Source organism: Aquarana catesbeiana, linkage group LG02 (assembly GCF_042186555.1).
Source record: "Aquarana catesbeiana isolate 2022-GZ linkage group LG02, ASM4218655v1, whole genome shotgun sequence".
Classification (NCBI taxonomy): domain Eukaryota; kingdom Metazoa; phylum Chordata; class Amphibia; order Anura; family Ranidae; genus Aquarana; species Aquarana catesbeiana.
Window position 1 is genome coordinate 122,403,868 of NC_133325.1, and position 24,581 is coordinate 122,428,448.

A 24,581-nucleotide genomic window follows, 5' to 3' on the forward strand; every position below is an offset into this window, starting at 1 on the left:
GGGTGCAATTAGGACGGCTAAGATAGAACATGAAAGACACATAGCGGAGGAGAGCAAAAAAAATCCCAAGAAATTCTTTAAGTATGTACAGTAAACAGTAAAAAAGGGAGGACAGACCATATTGGCCCCATAAAGAATGAGGAAGGACATCTGGTTACAAAGGATGGGGAGATGGCAAAGGTATTGAATTTATTCTTCTCCTCAGTCTTCACGAGTGAATCGGGGGGCTTCAGTAACCAAAACTGCAGTGTTTATCCTCATGACACAACACAGGAAGCACCTCCATGGTTAACAGAGGACGGAATTAAAATTAGACTTGAGAAACTTAACATTAATAAATCACCGGGACCAGATGGCTTGCATCCGAGGGTACTTAGGGAACTCAGTCAGGTGATTGCCAGACCGTTGTTCCTAATTTTTACAGACAGTCTATTGACTGGAATGGTACCAGCTGATTGGAGAAAAGCCAATGTAGCACCAATATTTAAAAAGGGCCCAAAAAACATCCCTGGGAATTACAGACCAGTTAGCCTAACATCAATAGTATGTAAACTCTTGGAGGGGATGATAAGGGACTATATACAAGATTTTAGTAATAAGAACGATATCATTAGCAGTAATCAGCATGGATTCATGAAGAATCGTTCTTGGCAAACCAATCTATTAACCTTCTATGAGGAGGTGAGTTGCCATCTAGATAAAGGAAGGCCCGTAGACGTGGTGTATCTGGATTTTGCAAAAGCATTTGACACAGTTCCCCATAAACGTTTACTGTACAAAATAAGGTCCGTTGGCATGGACCATAGGGTGAGTACATGGATTGAAAACTGGCTACAAGGGCGTGTTCAGAGGGTGGTGATAAATGGGGAGTACTCAGAATGGTCAGGGGTGGGTAGTGGGGTTCCCCAGGGTTCTGTGCTGGGACCAATCCTATTTAATTTGTTTATAAACGACCTGGAAGATGGGATAAACAGTTCAATCTCTGTATTTGCAGACGATACTAAGCTAAGCAGGGCAATAACTTCTCCGCAGGATGTGGAAACCTTGCAAAAAGACCTGAACAAATTAATGTGGTGGGGACTACATGGCAAATGAGGTTCAATGTAGAAAAATGTAAAATAATGCATTTGGGTGGCAAAAATATGAATGCAATCTATACACTGGGGGGAGAACCTCTGGGGGAATCTAGGATGGAAAAGGACCTGGGGGTCCTAGTAGATGATAGGCTCAGCAATGGCATGCAATGCCAAGCTGCTGCTAATAAAGCAAACAGAATATTGGCATGCATTAAAAGGGGGATCAACTCCAGAGATAAAACAATAATTCTCCCGCTCTACAAGACTCTGGTCCGGCCGCACCTGGAGTATGCTATCCAGTTCTGGGCACCAGTCCTCAGGAGGGATGTACTGGAAATGGAGCGAGTACAAAGAAGGGCAACAAAGCTAATAAAGGGTCTGGAGGATCTTAGTTATGAGGAAAGGTTGCGAGCGCTGAACTTATTCTCTCTGGAGAAGAGACGCTTGAGAGGGGATATGATTTCAATTTACAAATACTGTACTGGTGACCCCACAATAGGGATAAAACTTTTTCGCAGAAGAGAGTTTAACAAGACTCGTGGCCACTCATTACAATTAGAAGAAAAGAGGTTTAACCTTAAACTACGTAGAGGGTTCTTTACTGTAAGAGCGGCAAGGATGTGGAATTCCCTTCCACAGACGGTGGTCTCAGCGGGGAGCATTGATAGCTTCAAGAAACTATTAGATAATCACCTGAATGACCGCAACATACAGGGATATACAATGTAATACTGACACATAATCACACACATAGGTTGGACTTGATGGACTTGAGTCTTTTTTCAACCTCACCTACTATGTATGTAACTATGTCATGCCCAGTGTCTATGTCACATGTGTGCCGCTCAGCCCTCTATGCTATGGCTGGTCAGTACCGATCACTAGGGATGGGAGAACGGTTCGGGCCGAGCATAAGTTCGGGCCGAACTTTGGTTGTTCGGATGTTCTGCGAACACCAAACAATATGCGGTGTTCGGGGCAAATTTGAAAGCCGCCGGAACACTGTTAAAGTCTACAGGCTTATATGCAAGTTATTGTTATAAAAAGTGTTTGGGGACCCGGGTACTGCCTCAGGGGACATGTACCAATGGGAAATATTTTTTTAAAAACTGTAGTTTTTTTGAGAGCAGTGATTTTTTTAATGCTTAAAGTGAAACAATAAAAATGAAATATTCCTTTAAATATCGTGCTGGGGGGTGTCTATAGTATGCTTGTAGAGTGGCACATTTTTCCCGTGTTTAGAACAGTACCACAGCAAAATGACATTTCTAAAGGAAAAATTGTCATTTAAAACTGATCGCGGCTTTAATGAATTGTCGGGTCTCGGCAATATAGATAAAAATCATTGAAAAAAAGAGCATGGGATCCCCCCCCCAGTCCATTACCAGGCCCTTTGGGTCTGGTATGAATATTAAGGGGAACCCCGAACCAGAATTAAAAAAAAAAATTGCATGGGGGTCCCCCTAAAATCCATACCAGGCCCTTCAGGTCTGGTATGGATTTTAAGGGGAACCCTGTGTCAAAATTTTTAAAAAATGGCGTAGGGGTCCCCCTCAAAATCTATACCAGACCCTTATCCAAGCACGCAACCTGGCAGGCCGCAGGAAAAGAGGGGGGACGAGAGAGCGCCCCCCCCTGAACTGTACCAGGCCACATGCCCTCAACATAGGGAGGGTGCTTTGGGGTAGCCCCCAAAGCACCTTGTCGCCATGTTGATGGGGACAAGGGCCTAATCCCCACAACCCTTGCCTGGTGGTTGTGGGGGTATGCTAGCGGGGGGGGACCCCCAGATCCAGGCCTCCCCCCTGTGTGAAATGGTAATGGGGTACAAATGTACCCCTACCATTTCACAAAATAAAGTGTCAAAATGGTAAAAAAGACAATAGTCGGTTTTTGACAATCCCTTTATTAATAATGTCTTCTTCTTTCCCCTGATTCTTCCTCCATCTTCTTCTGGTCTTCCTTCGGTTTTCTCCTTCTCCCTCCATCTTCTTCTTCCGCCGCTTCTTGCTCCATCTTCCTCCGGTCTTCTGCTTCTTCCTCCGGTCTTCTCCGTCTTCCTCTGGCTTCTTCTTCCCCGCTTCCTCCTCCGGACGATCCGCCTCAATGGGAGGCTCCCGCAGTGTGACGCTTCTGTGCTTGTGACAGTTCTTATATAACTGAGGGTGGGGCCATCCGTTGACCCCGCCCCCCTCTGACGCCACAGGGACTTCCCTCTGGCTTTCCCGTGGCGTCAGAGGGGGGTGGGGTCGCCCATTTACGTAAACATAGGGAACTTTTTTTATATGTGAATAAACTTAATTTGTTTATATAAAGTGTTTTTTTATGACTTCTGGCACCGCTATAATACCACAAAATACCCTGTTGTTCCATATACATGGACACTACCTTTGCAAATATGCTGGGGCAGCACATAGCCTGAGTTAGGGTTAGGGAATTAGGAAAGATTTATGTCTCTGAATGTTGGACTTTGTAATGCCTTTTACACTTTTTCAAGTAAAGTTTTGTTCCCATCTGAAGTTATTCAAAGGGGTATAATGCATGTAACTGACACCATTGCATGTTACAGGTCACTGAGGTACTTGGGGTATAACTTTGCTTCTGAGGAATGGTAGTGGAAAATGCTGGGCAGGTGGATGTGGACAAGGCTCAGCATGTCCCTCCTAAATGCAAGTTACGGAGAAGGTGTACATTGTCACAGGGACCTCAGAGTTGACTGGAGAACAGTTGTAGTGCAAGTGTACACATTGTACATTCATCTTTAATTGTAGAGGCCTGCCTTGGGGTTGAGTATTCCCCTATGGTGGTCTCAGCCTTGTCCCAGGGCATTGATGAAAACCGCACGGTACCACATGTATAGTAAAGTAAACCTGTCACAGGGGCCTAGCGTAGCCCAGAAGAACCCACGCTGGAGAAGGCCTCTCATGTGACCCTTGCTTGGCACCCAACAAGGAGGGAAACATGGAGGATGTGTTGACCACCCTTTCACCCTGACCAGCCCACATGGGTATGTATGCATGGGAGGTAGGAACCTTAGATTGTAAGCTTCTGGAGGGCAGGGGCTGACGTAAATGTACAATATACTGTATGTAAAGTGCTGCATAAATTGTCACGCTATATAAATACCTGTAGAAGAGACATTTGCATGTAGTAAAATACTGATGGATAGTTAGAATATCCATTTTAAACACAAACATCAGTTTGTTTTGCTTTTTAATGCAGATAAATCACAGACTTCTTTCCCATTGGTTGGATATGCCCATCTTATATTATTTTATTTATTTATTCTTTTATATGGAGTTTTCTGCTTCCAACCTTACAAAGAACAATGTCAGTGATCTAAGTCACCTCTGTATTAGTGTGTATTTCTGGATGTCTTTCCCTTCCCATCCATAACATGTAATCTGTCTTTTCCCGAGTCCCTGTACAGCCTCAAAGTCCTTATCTCTTTGTTTAGTTGTTCTTTTGTCAGGCTAATCCAGGCCATTCTGTCTACTCCTGTTATCTGGCTGGCTTTTCTATCTAATAGTTTGTTTTTCCTTTAATTCCCAAATCTTCCCAACCTCCATTTTTTAATTGTGTTCTTATCCCGGTTTTATGAATGGCTCAGTCTAGAAAAGGAAGTTACCTGAGGACAGACTTCAAACAAAATTTACTTAGGCAACCTAATACAACAATGTGGTGCTGAATAGGTAAATACAGAGAAATCAGAGAAGGGGCATGTGCTCGGGTTTGGTTTACATTTGATGACATTGTAAAAAACTCTTTTCAAGCAATTGTTTTAGAACTGTCAGTCTTCTTTCTCTATTCAACCAACTCTATGTCATGGCCTTCCGCATATAATATGACTGTTTCATCCTTAAGTTTAAAGTGACACTGTACTGTGGTTTTAAAAAAAAAATCTATTCATGTAATATCTTTAACTCAAAAAGGACCAACAATTTTTCTCGGTCCTTTTTCTCCTCCAAGACAGATAAGAATTACATCTCTTTTACTGCATACATCATACTGTACATTTACATACTTGCAATTTGCTCCCCCATTTTTTTGATCTATTGCTGGCCTGCTATAGCCACCGGCAGGGATCTAACTAAAAAACCCAATAGGCTGCTTGTACTGAAGTGGATCGATAGATCCACTTCAGTACAACCAGCTTGCCTATTGATGGATCAAAATTTGTGCAGTTCCTGCTAAAATGGTTGAATTTCCATCTGCCTATGGCCGGCTTAATTTTCACCAGTGCTGCTACAACAGGGCCTGACTGCTCTGTCTTGATCAAAGACTCACTGAGCAGAATTATATATCCTTTGGCACAGAAGATAGTTTACATATGCGTATTTTGAATATGCATTAAACTGCTTGCCTAGAGTTTTAGTGACACTAAATTATATCCTTATTCTCCCAAAAAAATTCATACTACTACAGAGACTACTTAAAGTGATTGTAAAGCCACTGTGTTCTCCTCATAGAAACCCCTAGTGTTCAATAAGGTTATGTGCCCAGTGTCTGTGTTTAAAAAAAAATAATGCTTTATTTCAGAGCGCTGCTCGGGGCACACCTGGCTGCCCACCGCACAGAGGAGGATGGAGGAGACAGCAGATGATGGAGGCACGTAAACTGAACACGGTGTCAGGGTTCAGCAGCCATGATAAACCGTGGTCAGTTTACTAGTGGGAGGGCAGAACCAGGCAAGATCAGCAAGGTATTTTAGATGATACAAAGGGCCAAATTATACAGCACAAGCACTGGGCTGTTATTCATGCTTTAAAGCAGGGGTAGGCAACCTCAACACGCCAGCAAATCGCCAGCACACTGCAAATCCCATCTTGCCTCTGCCTCTAGGAGTCATGCCTGTGATTGTCAGGGTCTTGCAATGTCTCATGGGACTTGTAGTTTCGAAACAGCTGGAGGCCCGATATTGCCTACCCCTGCTTTAAAGCAACAGGATCCATTTTTTTGTTATTTTTTTTTTTTTTAGGGTAACGACCACTTTAATGGCTGTGTAATCTATTTTTCATGAAAATACAGGTACTCCTCACTCACCAGGTTCCATTCCAGCTACCAGGTCGAATTGTTCGTTGAACGAGAAGTAATCAATATTTTAAGCATTCTTAACTACTACACTGTACTGTATTCTAAAAAAAGGTCTAAAGACAAAACTCCAACTCCAATAACGTGGTTTTACTTTGCATAAGTACAGAAAAATAAACAATACATACAAAAATATAAACAATAAAAATACTGTACTGTACAGGATACAATGATGTACAGTGCCCAAAAAGTAAACGTATACAGTAGACATTTAGAGTAACATTTTAGTCATCAAATCCTTCAAAGAGTGAAAGTGCTTCAGAGTCATCAGTGTCATCATTAAAATTACCAGCAGGGTCATCAGTGTCATCATTGGAGTTACCAGCAGGGTCCACAGTGTCATCATTGGAGTTACCAGCAGGGTCCACAGTGTCATCATTGGAGTTACCAGCAGGGTCATCAGGAGTTGTAGATGAGGGAGAAGATGACAAGGAAATGATAGAACTGGTAGGGGTAGCTTGCAAGAAGAATTCTATTAAGGTTCTTTGTAATTTTCTTTTTTCTCATCATAAATTTCACAATAACATTGCATAAGTTCCTTCATCTGGCGTTCAACTTTAGAGAATCTTTCAACATTGGGGTCCATACTCTCTAATTGTAATAAAGCTGCAGTCACTTTTGAGAACATGCCAGCTAACACCCTGACTGTGAACTTCTTTTGTACTTCTTCCATTGTTTCCTCCTTTTCTTCCTCTTCCTGTTCTAAGTGCTGCTGTGCTTCCAACTCTGTTAAATCTTCATTACTTAGCTCTTACTCAACAAATTCCACTAATTATTTAATATATGTCACTTCAACATCTAAGTCAAGCATCTTAGCAAGTTGCACATGTTTTTGATTTATAACTTCAACATTTGTTTCATCAAACCCTTCGCTATTGTTCACAAAACATTTCAAGCATTTTTTCCATATACCCTCCATACACTTTCCTGTTACTCCCTCCCAAGCTGATGCATTGATTTTTATGCAGTGTAAAATGTTGTAAGCTTTCCAAAAATCACGAAGGGTAACTTCATCATTTTCAGTTGCTGCGACAGCTTTGGTGCTTTGGTGTGCAAATAGTAGGCCTTGAATGTTGCTACTGATCCATGGGTTATAGGATAGCAGTTGTGTTTTTAGGCAGATACACTACCTTTAAGTCTGGGTGTAGGTCATCAAGATGCTGGGGATGGCCTGGGGCATTATCAAGCAGAAGGATAATTTTAAAGGGAACACCCTTTTGCTGACAATAATGCTTGACCGAGGGTATGAAACAATTGATGAACCAGTCATCAAATAAAGCTTGAGTCATCCATGCTTTTTTATTTGCACAATAATAAACTGGCAGTGTGTGTTAACTAACCTGCTTCAATGCACATGGGTTCTGTGAATGATAGATGCAAGAGGCTTTAACTTGAACCCAGCAACATTTCCTCCCAACAACAACGTGACCCTGTCTTTAAAAGCCTTAAAACCGGCATTGTTTTATCTTCTTTGTGTATGTAGAACCTTTTGGGCATTTTTTCAAAAAAGTCCAGTTTCATTGACATTAAATATCTGCTCTGGACAGTAGCCACCTTTTTCTGTGCTTTTATCCCATTCAACCACAAATTTTTCAGCTGCTTCCACATCTGCACTTGCAGCTTTCTCATACTCCAAATATGGAGGTTGAATCTCCCACAAAACCTTTGAAAACATCTATGGCGCATGCTGTAAATGTTTCAGTCGATTCTCCTTTGTGCACTTTCAAATTCTCAAAAATACCGCATGCTTTGATTTGAATCAATAAAAAACTAATTGGCATTCTTTTTCTATTTGGTCGTCAATCCATAACGCCAGCAATTTCTCCATTTCATGAATGAGGCCTTTCCGCTGCCTAGTTATTATGGCTTGATATCCTGTCGTTGCTTTTACTGCCTCTCTCATTCTATCCTTATCATTTAGGATTGTTGAAATGGTAGAATGTGCAAGTTCTAATTCACTTGCTATTTCTTTAACTTTCTTGCCAGCCTTATAGTCCTTAAAGTGTTTGTTAAGTCAAATATGTAAAGCACTGCCAGACCCTCTATTAGAACCTGGCATAGCACACTGCAATAGTCTTTTATAAAAACGAGCATTGTAAATACTGATTTAGAACGATGTTCAGGCCAGTCACATGACTCGTGGCCACTGTATACATCCGATGGATGGCTTCTGCAGGAGGGGCCGAGATCTTCCTCTGACGTCAGCTGGGGAGATCACATGGCCACTCAGCCTCTCCTGCAGTAGCCCTGGAAACCGACTGAGAGTCAGGTGACCGGCCTGAAGATCGCACTAAATCAGTATTTACAATGCTTGTTTTTATAAAAGACTAATGCGGTGTGCTATGCCAGGATATAATAGAGGGGCTGGCAGTGAGCATTTAAAATTTTTAATTTTACTAATATCGGCTGGGAAGGTGGAGACAGAGACACACAGACACCAGCTGACAGGCAGGAAGGAGGGGGTGAGGGGGAGAGAGGAGAGCAGAGAGCACAACTGCATATGACACAGGGACGCAAACTGATCAGCCGTGGTTATCGTGGTCAGTACAGAGAGGGGACACAGGAAGTGGCAGGTTCAGGGAGGTTTTTTAGTTTAGATGGGGGCAGATTACACAGCACAAGCACTGTGCTGTTTAATCTGCTTTAAGGGACCAGGAAATCTATTTCTTTTTTTTGGTTTAACAAACACTTTAATGATCTTCATTTCATATCTATAGCTTTTCTTTTTTTCTGAGCACTTTCTGCAGCTGCAAGCACGCTTTTTTTTTTTTTTTTGACACGGTGTGAGCAATACCTGTACAGTACGAGCACACATTGCATTACTGTACATAAAGACATAAAACAATAAAGTATAAAACATAAGACATAAAACAGTACAGTATAAAGAACGCTGGAACGGGCATTTAGGAGAACCGAGTACAGTAAAGTACATACCTGTAAAACAACAGGCCAGGAGTGAGAACGAGGCTGATGCAGAGTGATGACATAACGTCCTGCACGGGTTGGGAGAGCTGGTCGTAAGTCCGAGTACTCGTTAAACAGGTAAGTCATTAAACGAGGAGTATCTGTATTACTTACTATGTTTTTCTACCTCCTTGTAACGTCCTTTGTGAGCTCCTGGACCTCTAACCAACCCCCCACCCCCACCCCACACACACGCTCACTCTTTCGTTTGTTTGGAACTAACAGTGCACATGTTCTATGCACACCAACAATCCATAAAGCTGGCCATACATGGGTCAGTTGCATAGGTGTGCGCAGCCTATTGCATTAGGGTGTGCACCCCAAAGCTCCAACACATATGCCTTTACCGGCCTCTTCCCCACTCTCCATCTTGAAACAATGGGAGGAAGGGGGAGCCAGGGAGCACACAGGGGGACCCGGGCAACAGAAGGAAGAGGAACAGGGAAAGGAGGGATGGCGGGGGGTGGCATATATTGGTACAGATCCCTCCTGTATTTTCCTCCTGTGGCAGCTGAATGTTGATGAGAGGGAGAGGAGGAGAAGCCTACTTTCAGCTACTGCAGGAGGAAAATACAGATCGGTTCCACTAAACTCCACCCCAGCCACCTCTCCTGTCCAGGTTCTGAGGGTCAGCAAGGAAGAATTGTGGTTTACCTGTAACCTGCCAGTCATTGGCGGTTGCCAACCACAGGATTAGGGTGTGCCCAGGCACACCTGGCACACCCCTTGCTCACGCCTATGGTCAGTTGTTTTCAATCAATTAGCAATCCCTCCCGCTGTGTCAATGTATTTTGACAGAGGGTACACTCCCCGCCATCAGAACACACAGATCAGCTCTGCAGTCTATTGCCTGCAGCGCTAAACAAGCGGAAATTTACAGGACGGTAGAACAGAAGTCAATTGGTGGATTGATTTCTGTTCAAACAGACTGGCCACTAATGAATCAGAATGTGTCTGGTCCCTGCCGAGCTGGCAGAATTTTGATCCATGTATGGCAAACTTTAGTCATAAGTCCCTAGTCTATCTTAGAAATGAGAGAGAACAAACGTAGCCACCTAGGAAGTCGGATCACAGCAGCAAAAAAAAGGAATCTGGGGATTTTGGAGGAGGTGGAGAGCAATTAACATATTTTTTGGAGTTAAGAATACAACCTAAATAGATTTTTTTTTTTTAAACTGGCGTTCAGTGTGGCTTTAACTATAGTCAAGAAGAATTATGGAAACATGTATAGTTTGTAAAAAGAGTGTATCACTATTTTATGGATGATCTCTCTTTACAGATTTTTTTCATAAACTTTCTTTAAAAATTCCACCGTCTTGAACATAAAGCAAAGAGATAGAAAACATTATCCTGGCCAAAACATCACTCACGCTAATACCCCTCTTCTACATACATGCTGATATATGATAAAAGCTGGAACCTTTCCCAATCTTTATGGTTACTAAATGTATTTGCATGGTGACTCTCTGTCTTAGGAATCTCTGATGAAGCCTCTCTTGTCTGTCTGCTCTGAAATGCCCTTCTTTGATTATTAGGCTGAGCTCACAATGGACGACATAGATGGTTATATTGTGCAAAAGGCAAAACATTTTTAAAAGTACCCTCGGTTAATCAAGAAAAACACCCTGTTTAGTCTTTCTCTCCTTATCTCTACATATACTGAATATAGGTGAACTGTATGGACTATGCTGTACTCGCTGTTGTGCAGTTATCTTCCAATGCCTACAAAAGTGCTCATATAAAAACACCATTCAAAAAAGGTTTATTTAAAGGCAGCAAAGGCAGCACAAAATCTTTCATGCAAATAAATTCTTCAATAGCTACAAAGGATATAAATTCAAAACATCACATGGATTTGCACACTCAGTTATTATCTTGTAAAAGTAGCAGTGACATTATCACTGTACATAGCCCCTGCAGAGAACAGAGATGTGGGAGGAGCCCAGAAGGCCCCACCCACTACAGTCTGCCTGTCTGTAGAAAACTAAAGGAGGGGGCGGAGACAAGACCAGTCACCCAGCACAAAGAGGGAGAGCAGCAGTGACTGGTCCTTATTACAGGAAGCTCCTGCATCAAGGGAAAGTTTCACAATAGATTACTGTACAGATCTGGAAGAAATACACAAAGCACACCAAGATTCGAGAAAAAATACACATGACTCCTTAGACAATATTTGTTTATCCCAGAATTCAGCTTTAACCACTTCAATATGCATTCAGTGCATTTATACACCCTTCCTGCCCAGACCAATTTTCAGCTTTCAGCGCTCTCACACTTTGAATGATAATTACTCATTCATGCTACATTGTATCCAAACAAAATTTTTATCATTGTGTTCTCACAAACAGAGCTTTCTTTTGGTGGTATTTAATCACCGTTGGGTTTTTTTATTTTTTGCAATGTAAGCAATAAAAAGAGAGAACATTCTGAAAAAAAAACTTTTTTTTAGTTTCTATCTAAAAATGTTGCAAAGAAATCATTTTCTTCATACAGTTGGGCAAAAATTTATACTGCTACATATCTTTAGTAAAAATAACCCAAATTAGTGTATATTATTTGGTTTCTGTGAAAGTTATAGAGTCTACAAGCTATGGTGCAAATCATTGAAAATTGATCACATCTGATCACATCTGATGTACTGACGGCCTATCTCATTTCTTGAGACCCTAACAAGCCAGGAAAGTACAAATACCCCCCAAATGACCCCTTTTTGGAAAGTAGACATTCCAAGGTATTTAGTAAGAGACATGGTGAATTTTTTGAAGTTGTAATTTTTTCCCACAATTCTTGGGAAAATGAAGAATTTTTTTTTTGTATAAAATTGTCATAATAACAAGTTAGTTCTCTCACACAGCACATGCATACTTACAATGACACACCAAAATACATTCTGCTGTTCCTCCTGAGTGTAGCGATACCACATGTGTTAGACTTTTACACAGCCTGGCCACATACAGAGGCCCAACATGCAAGTAGCACCTCCAGGCTTTCTAGGAGCAGAAATTACACATCTCATTTGATGACAATCTATCACACTTTTGAAGGCCCTGGAGCACCAGGACAATTGACAACTTCTAACACACAGCATGTACATAGCAAAAATGACACCCAAAAATACATTCTGCTATGCCTCCTGAGTATAGTGATACCACATGTGTAAGACTTTTACATAGCCTGGCCACATACAGAGGCCGAAAATTGAAGTAGCACCTTCAGGTGTTCTACAACAATAAATTACCCATCTCATTTCTCAACCACCTATTACACTTTTGAAGACCCTGGAGCACCAGAACAATTGAAACGCCCACAAAATGACCCCATTTTGGAAAGCTAACACCCCAACGTATAATCTATGAGGTATAATGGGTCTTTTGAACGGTTCATTTTTTTCCAGAAGTTTTTGGAAAATGTGGAAAAAAAATGAAAACGCATTTTTTTTTACACAAAGTTGTCCATTTATAAGATACTTCTAACACACAGCATGTACGAAGCAAAAATGACACCCCAAAATACATTCTGCTACTCCTCCTGAGTATGGCGATACCAGATGTGTGAGACTTTTACATAGCCTGGCCATATACAGAGGCCCAACATTGAAGTAGCACCTTCAGGTGTTCTACAAGAATAAATTACACATCTCATTTCTCAAACACCTATTACACTTTTGAAGACCCTAGAGCACCAGGACAATGGAAACACCCACAAAATGACCCCATTTTGGAAAGCTAACACCCCAACATATAATCTATGAGACATAATGAGTCTTTTGAACGGTTTATTTTTTTCCAGAAGTTTTTGGAAAATGTGGAAAAAAAATGAAAACGCATTTTTTTTACACAAAGTTGTCCATTTATAAGATATTTCTAACACATAGCATGTTCATAGCAAAAATGAAACCCCAGGCTGGTGGTGTAATGGTGTGGGGGATATTTTCTTGGCACACTTTGGGCCCCTTAGTACCAATTAAGCATTGATTAAACACCACGGCCTGCCTGAGTATTGTTGCTGACCATGCCCATCCCTTTATGACTACAATGTACCCATCTTCTGATGGTTACTTCCAGCAGGATAATAATGCACCATGTCACAAAGCTCAAATCATCTCACCACTGGTTTCTTGAACATGACAATGAGGTCACTGTACTCCAATGGCCTCCACAGTCACCATATCTCAATCCAATAGAGCACCTTTGGGATGTGGAGGAATGGGAGATTCGCATCATGGATGTGTAGCCAATAAATCTGCAACTGCGTGATGCTATCATGTCAATATGGACCAAAATCTCTGAGGAATGTTTCCAACATGTTGTTGAATCTATGGTATGAAGAATTAAAGGAGTTCTGAAGGCAAAAGGGGGTCAAACCCAGTACTAGCAAGGTGTACACAATAAAGTGGCCGTTGAGTGTATTTTCTATGTTAAAAGAGAAGCTTGGTATTTTTTTTTTTTTTAGACTATGTGGATGCAGCATCGTTCCAGATGCTGCATCTATCCCCAATTAGCTCTAAGACTGAAAACTGAGCACTCTAATGGGCCGTACACATGATCAGATTTTCCGATGGCAAATGTTCGATGTGAGCATGTTTTCGGAAATTCCGACTGTGTGTATGCTCTATCGGACATTTGCTGACGGAATTTCGGACAACAACTGTTTGAGAGCAGGTTCTCAAATTTTCCGCCAAAAAACGTTGTTGTCGGAAATTCCGAGCATGTGTACACAAGTCCGAGGCACAAAATTCCACGCATGCTCTGAATCAAGCACAAGACGGAAGCGCTCGGTCTGGTAAAACTACCATTCGTAATGGAGATAGCACATTCGTCATGCTGCAAATTTTGAAATATTTCAATGCAGCGCATTCTCTTCTTCTTTAAAATGCTAGAATAATGAAATTGCTTTGCTGCTGATATTCACACACAGTTCTGACAAACTGATTTCTTTATTATTTCTCGTGATCTCCTGAATATTTTTTTTTTTTTCGCCAGATCTCCAGAATAATGTTTTTATTTTATTTTTTAGAATGATCTACTTTTTTTTATCAAGATCTCCTGATTTTGTTTTTTTTTTTTTTTCTAGTGATCTCCATAATATTTTTTGTCGTTTTGTGTGTCAAGTTACCAAAACACCATTATTATCTTGTATTTTTTAACCTCAAAGAGGTTGGTTGGTGTTGGTGTCCCTTGTTAATTTGACATTGTATTTTTGAAATGTACCTACCTACTCACAAACAAACTGTCCTTTTTGAAGTAAAACATATAACCAAGGATTTGTAAAAAAAAAATTATTAGGGGTCATAACAAAATAAAGAAGAAGGCAACACTGGATAAACTGTTGAAATTGGCAAAGCCTTTGTACCCCAGGGCAGACATTAATTATTTGACAGGCCAAATTGGTAACCTGAGGAGTCCATTTAATAGGGAGCACAATGCGGTCCAGGACTCCGAGAGATCGGGAGCAGCAGCAGATGACATATATGTCCCTAGGCTGTGGTCTTACCACAGCCTGCGTCTTTTGCCAGACCAGACCGAACCCAGGCCATCGCTCTCAAGACTTCCTTGTATGCTTCCTTCCAGGCTGTGGCTGTGGTGTTGGAGTTGTGGCAGGAGGTGGAGGAAGAGTATGGTCCAACTCACATACGTAACTTTTCTTGGTGAGTTCGCCCCTCATCCCCTTATTTAGGACCTGAAATATGAGCTCCTCACTGATGAGGCATTGGCCCACCTCCATTTCCTGCATCTTACTGGCCGTCATACACGCAAAGGCCTCACTGGACATTAGAGGTGTTTGTGAGGACCGCAGTAGCCTGCTGAATCAAACCAAGCGCTGACTCCTCCACGTTCCTCCCCTTCCTGGGCCTTTTTGTTGGAAGGTGGAGGGGAGGAACCTGGGATTCGGTCAGGCTACTGGGCATGGCATGACACTTTCCCTGGCCACCTCCTGGCTGCCACTTTCCCTGGCCACCTCCAGGCTGCCACTTTCCCTGGCCACCTCCTGGCTGCCACTTTCCCCCGCCACCTCTTGGTTGAGACTTTCCACAGCCTCCTCCTGGCTGAGACTTTCCTGTGCAAGAAAATGGGACATAGTTTTAGTTTTTTGGTCATCAATCACACACAATTTAGAGCTCATCACTGTTGCAAATTGAATGTTAACAAATAGAAAAGACTATCCTTCTGACCCCAGCATTTTTCATTCTTGTCCCAATCATTTTTTAATACTACTGTCTATTGATACTGTATGTAAACCACTTTGTTAAATCAGAAATTAGTGCTCAATAATAACATCTAGTTAACATAATTAATTTTTGGTCAAGAAATATGTTGAACAATGCTATACCTGACTCAAGCTGGGCTCCTCCACATCTTCCTGGGTGGAAGGCCCAGGTTGGACTTTGGAAGCCTCAGCTGAGGTGGAAGGAAGAGTATAAGGAAGGGTTGATAGTGATTGCCTGATTTCAGTCTGGTCTGACAAAAACCGCAGTCTGTCGTAGTACCAGAGCCTGGGGACATAAACGTCATCTGCTGCTGCTCCTGATCTCATGGAATCCTGGACTCTCTTGTGCTCCCTATTATACGTGCTCCTCAGGCCACCAATTTTGCACTTCAAATACAGTAGGTGATGTCTGCCGTGGGAATCACCGGCTTCACCAATTCCAACAGTTGATCAAGCGCTGCCTTCCTCTTTAGTTTGTTATTATAAAATGGGTGTTTCACTTGCCACAGACAGGGCAGCTCCCTGTACTTATCAATGAAGTTGGGGAGGAAGTCATGATCATGAATTAATCCATATTCTCTGCAAGACACAACACAAGGCAAACCCTAATGTCAGTCTAAACTCTCCTAATCTTGTCCCAATATAGGCCTCAATCTATAAGCAGTATAGGCCACTGATGCCCCAAGTTAAAATGGTACCTTCGTTTGCATGATCGGCGCTTACTAACTCCATCCTCCACTCACAGATCGTACGTATGACGCATGCTTTATATACACTGCACATGCGTGAAACTCTGCCCCTGACCTTCTTTCTAGTATATTCCCCACCCCTTCTCTTTCGGCGCAGTGGGAGAGCACATGGCGGAAAGACACGCAGGTGCTCCAGTGGATACTAGGGGTGTATCCAGGTGTGAAACTTTACCAAAAAAGGTAAGGATTACAGCTTTAGGAAAGGGAAAAAAATGGGAAAGGGAAAAAAATCATGTCTCCAACTTGGAACTCAGCCAAAACAGACAAATGTACGACACTTCCAAGCAATGTTTCATATTCCTATTTCTTGCCTCAAATAGCTGTGTGCTAAGTATACCTTTTTTTATATTCACATAGAGAAAAGATTATCTGAGGACACCAAGGGACATCTGAGGACACCAAGAACACCACACCTCCTAAAGAAGGGGAAATCCCCACACCACAACCTGAGGATGTAGATTCCGAGGTACATGAATTGGGTGAAATGGTAACCACAACAGGTGAGTGTCTGAGACCACAGCTTCAGGTAATAGATGGATGCCTGCATATTTATAATACATGGTGTTTTTTTTTATTTTAGGTGATGTGGATGTTGTGGAAGAAGAAACTAATTTTACCAGTGCAAGTGCACAGATCCTCATTGGGGAGATCATGGTGTGCAATCGGGATTTAGAGAAGATAAAGGAAAACATCAATGATGTTCAACAAAAAATGAAGAACATCATTGATGTTTTAGGCAGAATCTAAAACACACAAAAATTTACCGTTTTGTCCTGGAAATTGTTCTTTTAAATCAAGTTTTAAAGTAATTTGAAAGCCAAATTTTGAAGATGCACACAGTGTGTCAACATGTGCTATCTGCCATCACGGGATATCAATGTACGCGTTTTGTGGGTGCAACCCCTTCCTCACAACTCAAGTATGTGAGAAGAAGGGGTTGCACCCCCGAAACACGTCCATTGATCCCCCATGATAGGAGCTTGCATATGTTGACATTAGGCTTGGAATCAGGAGTGAAATCCACATTTGACTCCCAATTTGTGTGCATCTTCAAAATGTGGCTTTTACAGGGGTGACATTACCCCATCTGATGAAGGCAAGATCAACACAGTTTAGACATACTAATGTCTGATATTGCCTTCACTTTTTCAAAGTTGAACTTTGTAAGTTCCTGAGTTGTGTATGTTTTTATGGTTTGAAACATGTCTCTTTAACCAAAAAAAGGATATTTCTACTGTCAAACCTAAAAATGTTATACACCAAAGATGTTGCTTTGTTCAAAAACCCTTTTCTAACACACATGTGAATGTGCACGGAGTAAAATGTTTTATACTCAACAATGTGTGGCTTCTTCTTTCAATGCTCAATACCAGTTTTTGGAGTAAGTTGGTGTTTACAGTGCCAATGGGGGTGATTTACTTGCAGTGCACTTGTAGTGCAAAGTGGATTTTCCTTTAGTAAATAACCCCCACAGTGCTCTAAAATTTGCCACAATCACGCCATTTCAGGGAATCAAAACAATTAATTCATAGTGGTGAAAAGGATGATTATTTTTATCATTAATGCATTACATACATTAACAACAAAAACAAAGTGTGTGTGTAGCAGACCCACAACATAATAATTAGCTGAAGAAGAGATTGTCACCAAATAAATTACGTTTGCACTATTAAAGTAAATGGCCAAAAACAAAAGCCAATTGGAGAACCTAGGAGACAGCTAAAAGAAACACAAATGAGTAAGTAAATCAAATGAAATATTAGTTCAGTTTATAATAAAAAAAAAATAAAAAAATGTTTCACACATTCGCTGGCAGATTAATGGCCCCCCTACCCACAAAGTACTCAAGATAATTTTGTCTCACTTCGCGGGCTCTTTGGGAAGTGGCAAGCCAGGACGGCCAGTTTCAAGTGCCGTCAAATTACTATTTGGTAATCCAGCCTCAGCCCCAACTGAGACCACATAGTTTATAGCATTTTTGCGGAGAAAATGTGTAGACTGCAGCAGGCAAGCACAATATGGTTCAGTTTATATTTCACCATGTGGATTGGTGTCAGAAATAGGCGGAAACTGGCTGGCCATTATTCCGAAAGCATTCTCCACCACTCTTCTGGCTCTGGCCAGCCGGTAGTTAAAAACCCTCTGGTCCGGAGTGAGGGTCTCCATCGGAAATGGCCTCATGAGATGGTCACCTAGCCCAAACGCTTCATCAGCGATGAACACAAACAGGCGGCAAGCCCAAGCCACCATTCTGGAGCCGTCTGGGCGATGACTCCACCATCCGTCATCTGTCCATTGTTCCCCACGTCCACATACAAAAACTCGTATGTCGCCGACAACACTGCCAACAACACAATACTATTAAACCCCTTATAATTATAATAGTATGACCCCGAGTTGGGGGGTGGGGCGATGCAGACGTATTTCCCATCGATTGACCCTCCGCAGTTTGGGAAGTCCCACTGCTGAGCAAACTGGGATGCCACAGTCTGCCATTCCTGTGGGTTTGAAGGAAACTGTGGAGTCAAACAAGCAAAAAAAAAAATAGTAAAGTACTTTTGCACATAAACATTGCAAGCAGATTAGACACAAACATTCTTGGCCAACATAAGTATAACATTTATTGAAATTAGTATTTTAACACAAAAGTATAAGGTCCACTTATCAGGTTCCTCACCCCCTCTGATGGCCCATTGTAAAAAGTTTATGGTGGGGGGGGGGATGTTTTGGACAGGTAACCCTCTGTACTTCATTGCGAGCTGAATGCATAAATAATGTGTTTTACTTTGGTCAGACCCTCCTTACTTACACTATTGGCAGCCCACTGGACAGGTAAGAAGTGTCATATTCCAAAAATATCAATACACACTGTACAAATTGAAGCACATTTAACATTCTGCAATTACCTATCAAGATAATAGGAGAATAAAACTTTCAACAGTACAATTTGAAAGTATTCAGGCAGGCCCTTGCACTACATGCTTTGGTGAATTCATCCATAAATCTGACCACAAAAGAGGTAGGTATAGTGTGCATGGGTTTGGCAAAGTCAGCAGATTGGTATCAGCTGACTTAGCGGTTGAAGGGGGGGGGGGGGTTCCAAAGAGTTTTGTCCCCCCCCCAAAAAAACCTCTTGCACTCTGCCTGAATTTAAGGACAAAAATAACATTTGTACACATTTTAGGGGGTGTTTAGGGTAAGCACTACAATGGAGCTGACAAAATACATTGTTAATGACTAGGCTAGGTGTGTATGGGCCCAGGATAGCATGTCAGGGAGGTAAGTGAAGGCAAATATGCATGAAGGACAAAAAAGGAGCATTAAAAGCTTCCAGCATGCATGAGGACAAAGAGGACATTCACAGCATATTACAATCATGGTAATTAGGGAATGATGAAATAAATACAATACATTAGCAAACATTAAATACATAGAAAGTGATGTTAAAGGATAAAACTTACTCTAATATAGTCCTTCTGCAGGACCTCTATGATGGCAGAACAGGTCTCTGGAATAATGATTCCCAGAGCCTGGGGGGAGATGCCTGTTGAGAACTTGATGTCCTGCAGACTTCTCCCCATTGCCAAGTACCGCAAGGTGGCGACGAGCCTCTGCTCGGGAGTGATGGCTTGCCACATGCAGGTGTCCTGCTTGGTAATATAAGGGGACAGCAAAGCCAACATACGGTGAAAAACGGGGTCCGTCATCCAGAGATAATTCCTGAAATCATCAGGATTATTCTCACGGATCTGCGGCAACAAAGGCATGTGCGAGAATTGGTCACGCTGGAGCAACCAATTCTTCGTCCATGAACTCCTACTCACCCTGGAGTATGGACTGGGCTTGGGTCAAAGTAAGAACCCCAACACCAAGCCCCCGCACAGCACGAACTCTACGACGAGTACGTACCCGCAACATGGCTAGAAAATGGTCGGCTGGTCAGAACGATCTAACAGAACGCACTGAGAATCAGAAAAAGCCTGATAAGAACAATCTGAAAATCAGAAATGAGCGGACAAGAACGCACTGAAAAACAGATATGAACTGACAACACGCACTGAAAAACAGATACGAAACCACAAGCACAAACTGAAGAGCAGTAACGAACTGAAAAGCACAAGGCTGAAAAGCGCGAATCGTCTCTCACCAAACTTCTACTAACACGAGATTAGCAGAAAGAGCCCAAAGGGTGGCGCACTTGGTATTGAACTTCCTTTTTCTAGTGCCGTCGTACGTGTTGTACGTCAGCGCGTTCTTGCCGATCAGAGTTTCCAAAAACATTTGTGTGACCGTGTGTATGCAAGACAAGTTTGAGCCAACATCCGTTGGAAAAAAATCCACGGTTTTGTTGTCGGAATGTCCGAGTGTGTACATAGCATAAGACCACTCAGCTTTCAGATGCTTGGAGAGTTCTAGCTCTGACTCATAGGAGGTGTATTGGAGCAGTGAAGAGATACCACTGGTTTCACCCAGAGAGCAAGAATCATTCTCAACAGCATGCTGACAGGGGACAGCCTTTTCTGTTTAGACTGTGACTGCTTTGTAAAAAAAAAAGAACTACAAGACATTGTACGCATTTTGTTTGGATGCACATGGAATTTAGCTGATTTAAAATGAAAGTTCATTTGGGCTTTAATGATAAATGATAATTAAAAAAAAAAAATTATATACACTGAGCAAAATTATAAACGCAACACAAATCTGTCTAAATCTGTGTTATTGAACACTTCTCCTTTGCCGAGGTAATCTATCCACCTCACAGGTGTGACATATCAAGATGCTGATTAGACAGCATTATTATTGCACAGGTGTGCCTTAGGCTGGCCACAATAAAAGGCCACTCTAAAATGTGCAGTTTTATCACACAGCACAATGCCACAGATGTCGCAATTTTTGAGGGAGTGTGCAATTGGCATGCTGACTGCAGGAATGCCCACCAGAGCTGTTACCCGTGAATTGAATGTTCATTTCTCTACCATAAGCCGTCTCCAAAGGCGTTTCAGAGAATTTGGCAGTAGATCCAACCGGTCTCAGACCACCTGTAACCACACCAGCCCAGGACCTCCACATCCAGCATCTTCACCTCCAAGATCGTCTGAGACCAGCCACCTGGACAGCTGCTACAACATTCGGTTTGCATAACCAAAGAATTTCTGTACAAACTGTCAGAAACCATCTCAGGGAAGCTCATCTACATGCTTGTTGTCCTCATTGGGGTCTCCACCTGACTGCAGTTCGTCATCGTAACCGACTTGAGTGGGTAAATGCCCACATTCGATGGCATCTGGCACTTTGGAGAGGTGTTCTCTTCACGGATGAATCACTGTACAAGGCAGATGGCAGACAGCGTGTATGGCGTCGTGTGGGTGAGCGGTTTTCTGATGTCAACGTTGTAGATCAAGTGGCCCGTTGTGGCGGTGGGGTTATGGTATGGGCAGGCATATGCTATGAACAACGAACACAGATGCATTTTATTGATGGCATTTTGAATACACAGAGATATCGTGAGCAGATCCTGAGGCCAATTGTTGTGCCATTTATCCACGACCATCACCTCATGTTGCAGCATGATAATGCACGGCCCCATGTTGCAAGGATCTGAAATACAATCCCTGGAAGCTGAAAACATCCCAGTTCTTGCATGGCCAGCATACTCACCGGACATGTCACTCATTGAGCATGTTTGGGATGCTCTGGATCGGCGTATACGACAGCGTGTTCCAGTTCCTGCCAATATCCAGCAACTTTGCACAGCCATTAAAGAGGAATGGGCCAACATTCCACGGGCCACAATCAACAACCTGATCAACTCTATGTGAAGGAGATGTGCTGCACTGCGTGAGGCAAATGGTAGTCACACTAGATACTGACTGGTTTTCGGACCCTCCCAACCCCCCCAATACAGTAAAACTGCACATTTTATTGTGGCCAGCCTAAGGCACACCTGTGCAATAATCATGCTGTCTAATCAGTATCTCGATATGCCACACCTGTGAGGTGGATGGATTATCTCGGCAAAGGAGAAGTGCTCACTAACACAAATCTAGATAGATTTGTGAACAATATTTGAGAGAAATAGGCCTTTTGTGTACAATAGAAAAAGTTATAGATATTTGCGTTCAGCTCATCATAAATAGGGGCAAACACAAAAGTGTTGCTTTTATAATTTTGCTCAGTATAGTTACTATATATTGTGCCATGTCAGAAATGTGAAATTCCTGCAGAAGGAACCACCTTTAAAGTGATACTAAAATCTTGGGTTTTTTTTGTTTAAATATTATTATTATTATTATTATTATTATTATACAATATTTATATAGCGCCAACAGTTTACGTAGCGCTTTACAACTTGAGGGTAGACAGTACAAATACAATACAATTTGATACAGTAGGAATCAGAGGGCCCTGCTCACTTAGAGCTTACAATCTAAGAGGGAAGGTTAAGAGATACAAGAGGTAATAGCTGTGGGTGATGTGCTGATTGAGAAGATAAATGTACAGTTGTTAGGTGGGGGCCAGATAGGCTTCTCTGAAGAGATGAGTTTTCAGGGATCGTCTGAAAGTGGATAAGGTAGGAGAAAATCGGACGGATTGGGGAAGAGCATTCCAGAGGATGGGGGAGGCTCTGGAGAAGTCCTGAAGGCGAGCATGGGATGAGGTGACAAGGGAGTTTGAGAGCAGGAGGTCTTGGGAGGAGCGAAGAGAACGATTAGGTTGGTATTTTGTGACTAGGTTAGAGATGTAGCTAGGGGCCAGGTTGTGGATGGCTTTGTAAGTTATAGTTAGTATCTTGAATTTAATTCGGTGACTGAGTGGCAGCCAATGGAGGGATTGGCAGAGGGGTGTAGCAGACGCTGAGCGGTTTGTGTGGTGGATGAGCCTGGCCGCAGCGTTCATGATGGACTGAAGTGGGGATAGCCTATTTAGAGGTAAACCAATGAGGAGGGAGTTGCAGTAGTCAAGGCGGGAGATGACCAGGGAGTGGATTAGAAGCTTTGTGGTGTCATTGGTTAGGAAGGGGCGTATCTTGGAGATGTTGCGAAGACAGAGGCGGCAAGCTTTGGATAGTGATAGAATGTGGGGTCGAAAGGTTAGTTCAGAGTCCAGGATTACACATAGGACCTTGGTGTGGGGAGATGGGTTGATAGTTGAGCCGTTGATCTTGACAGGGAGATCAGGGGAAGTGGCACCTGAGGGAGGAAATATCATGAGCTCGGTTTTGGATAGGTTGAGTTTGAGAAAGTGATGTGACATCCAGGCTGATATGTCTGCTAATAAGTTGGTAATGCGTGAGGAGACAGATGGAGAGAGCTGGGGGGTGGAGAGATAGATTTGGGTGTCATCAGCGTAGAGATGATATTTAAAGCCGTGGGAGGCAATCAATTGACCCAGGGAGGTGGTGTAGATTGAGAAAAGGAGAGGTCCGAGAACAGAACCTTGGGGGACCCCGACGGAAAAAGGAAGAGGAGAAGAGGAAGTAGAGTTGTAAGTGACACTGAAGGAGCGGTGGGATAGGTAGGATGAGAACCAGCGAAGAGTACAGTCACGGAGACCAAAGGAGTGGAGTTTTTTGAGGAGGAGGGGGTGGTCCACTGTGTCAAAGGCAGCAGAGAGGTCCAGGAGAAGTAGTACAGAATAGTGTCCATTGGCTTTAGCCATTAGTAGGTCATTTGAGAGTTTAAGGAGAGCAGTTTCCGTGGAGTGTTGAGGGCGAAAACCGGACTGAAGGGGATCAAGAAGTTTATTCATGGTCAGATGGTCGCTTAATCGGTTGTAGACCAGTCTTTCAAGAAGTTTGGAGGAGAAGGAGAGTAAGGAGATGGGACGTAAGTTGTTGAGATTGGTGGGATCTAGTGAGGGCTTTTTTAGTATGGGGGTGACTAGCGCATGTTTTAGAGAGTTTGGGAAGATGCCACAAGAGAGGGAGAGGTTGAAAATGTGAACAAACATGTTATACTTTCCTGCTCTGTGTAATGGTTTTGCACAGAGCAGCCCAGATCCTCCTCTTCTTGGGTCCCTCACCGACACTCCTGGCCCCTAACTCTTGTTGAGCGCCCCCACAGCCAGCAGTTTGCTATGCCGAGCCGCTGCTCTGTGTGTCCATTCATACACGCAGACATGGCTCGGTCCCGCCCCCTCTCTCTCCTCCTTGGCTCACTGACTTTGATTGACAGCAGCGGGAGCCAATGGCTCAGCCAATCAGGAGGGACAGTCCTGGACAGCTGAGTCTCTTATCATTGCTGGATTGGGACGGGGCTCAGGTAAATATAAGAGCCCTTGCACACTGGGGCGGTTTGCAGGCGCTATTGCGCTAATAATAGCGCCTGCAAACCGCCCCGAAAGTGCCGCTGCTTTCATTCCAGTGTGAAAGCCCCGAGGGTTTGCACACTGGAGCGATGCGCTGGCAGGACGGTAAAAAAAGTCCTGCCAGCAGCATCTTCGGAGCGGTGTGTATACCGCTCCTTTACCGCTCCTGCCCATTGAAATCAATGGG

General features: G+C 42.7%; 1 long non-coding RNA gene across 1 annotated transcript; it reads left to right on the forward strand.

The window, feature by feature from the left end:
* The first annotated feature begins 8,401 nt into the window (after nucleotides 1-8,401).
* Nucleotides 8,402-18,007, forward strand: LOC141129800 (uncharacterized). Its single transcript, XR_012241871.1, has 3 exons — nucleotides 8,402-9,209; nucleotides 16,445-16,587; nucleotides 16,668-18,007. It is a non-coding gene; the product is annotated as an uncharacterized lncRNA (long non-coding RNA).
* Nucleotides 18,008-24,581: the final 6,574 nt, after the last annotated feature.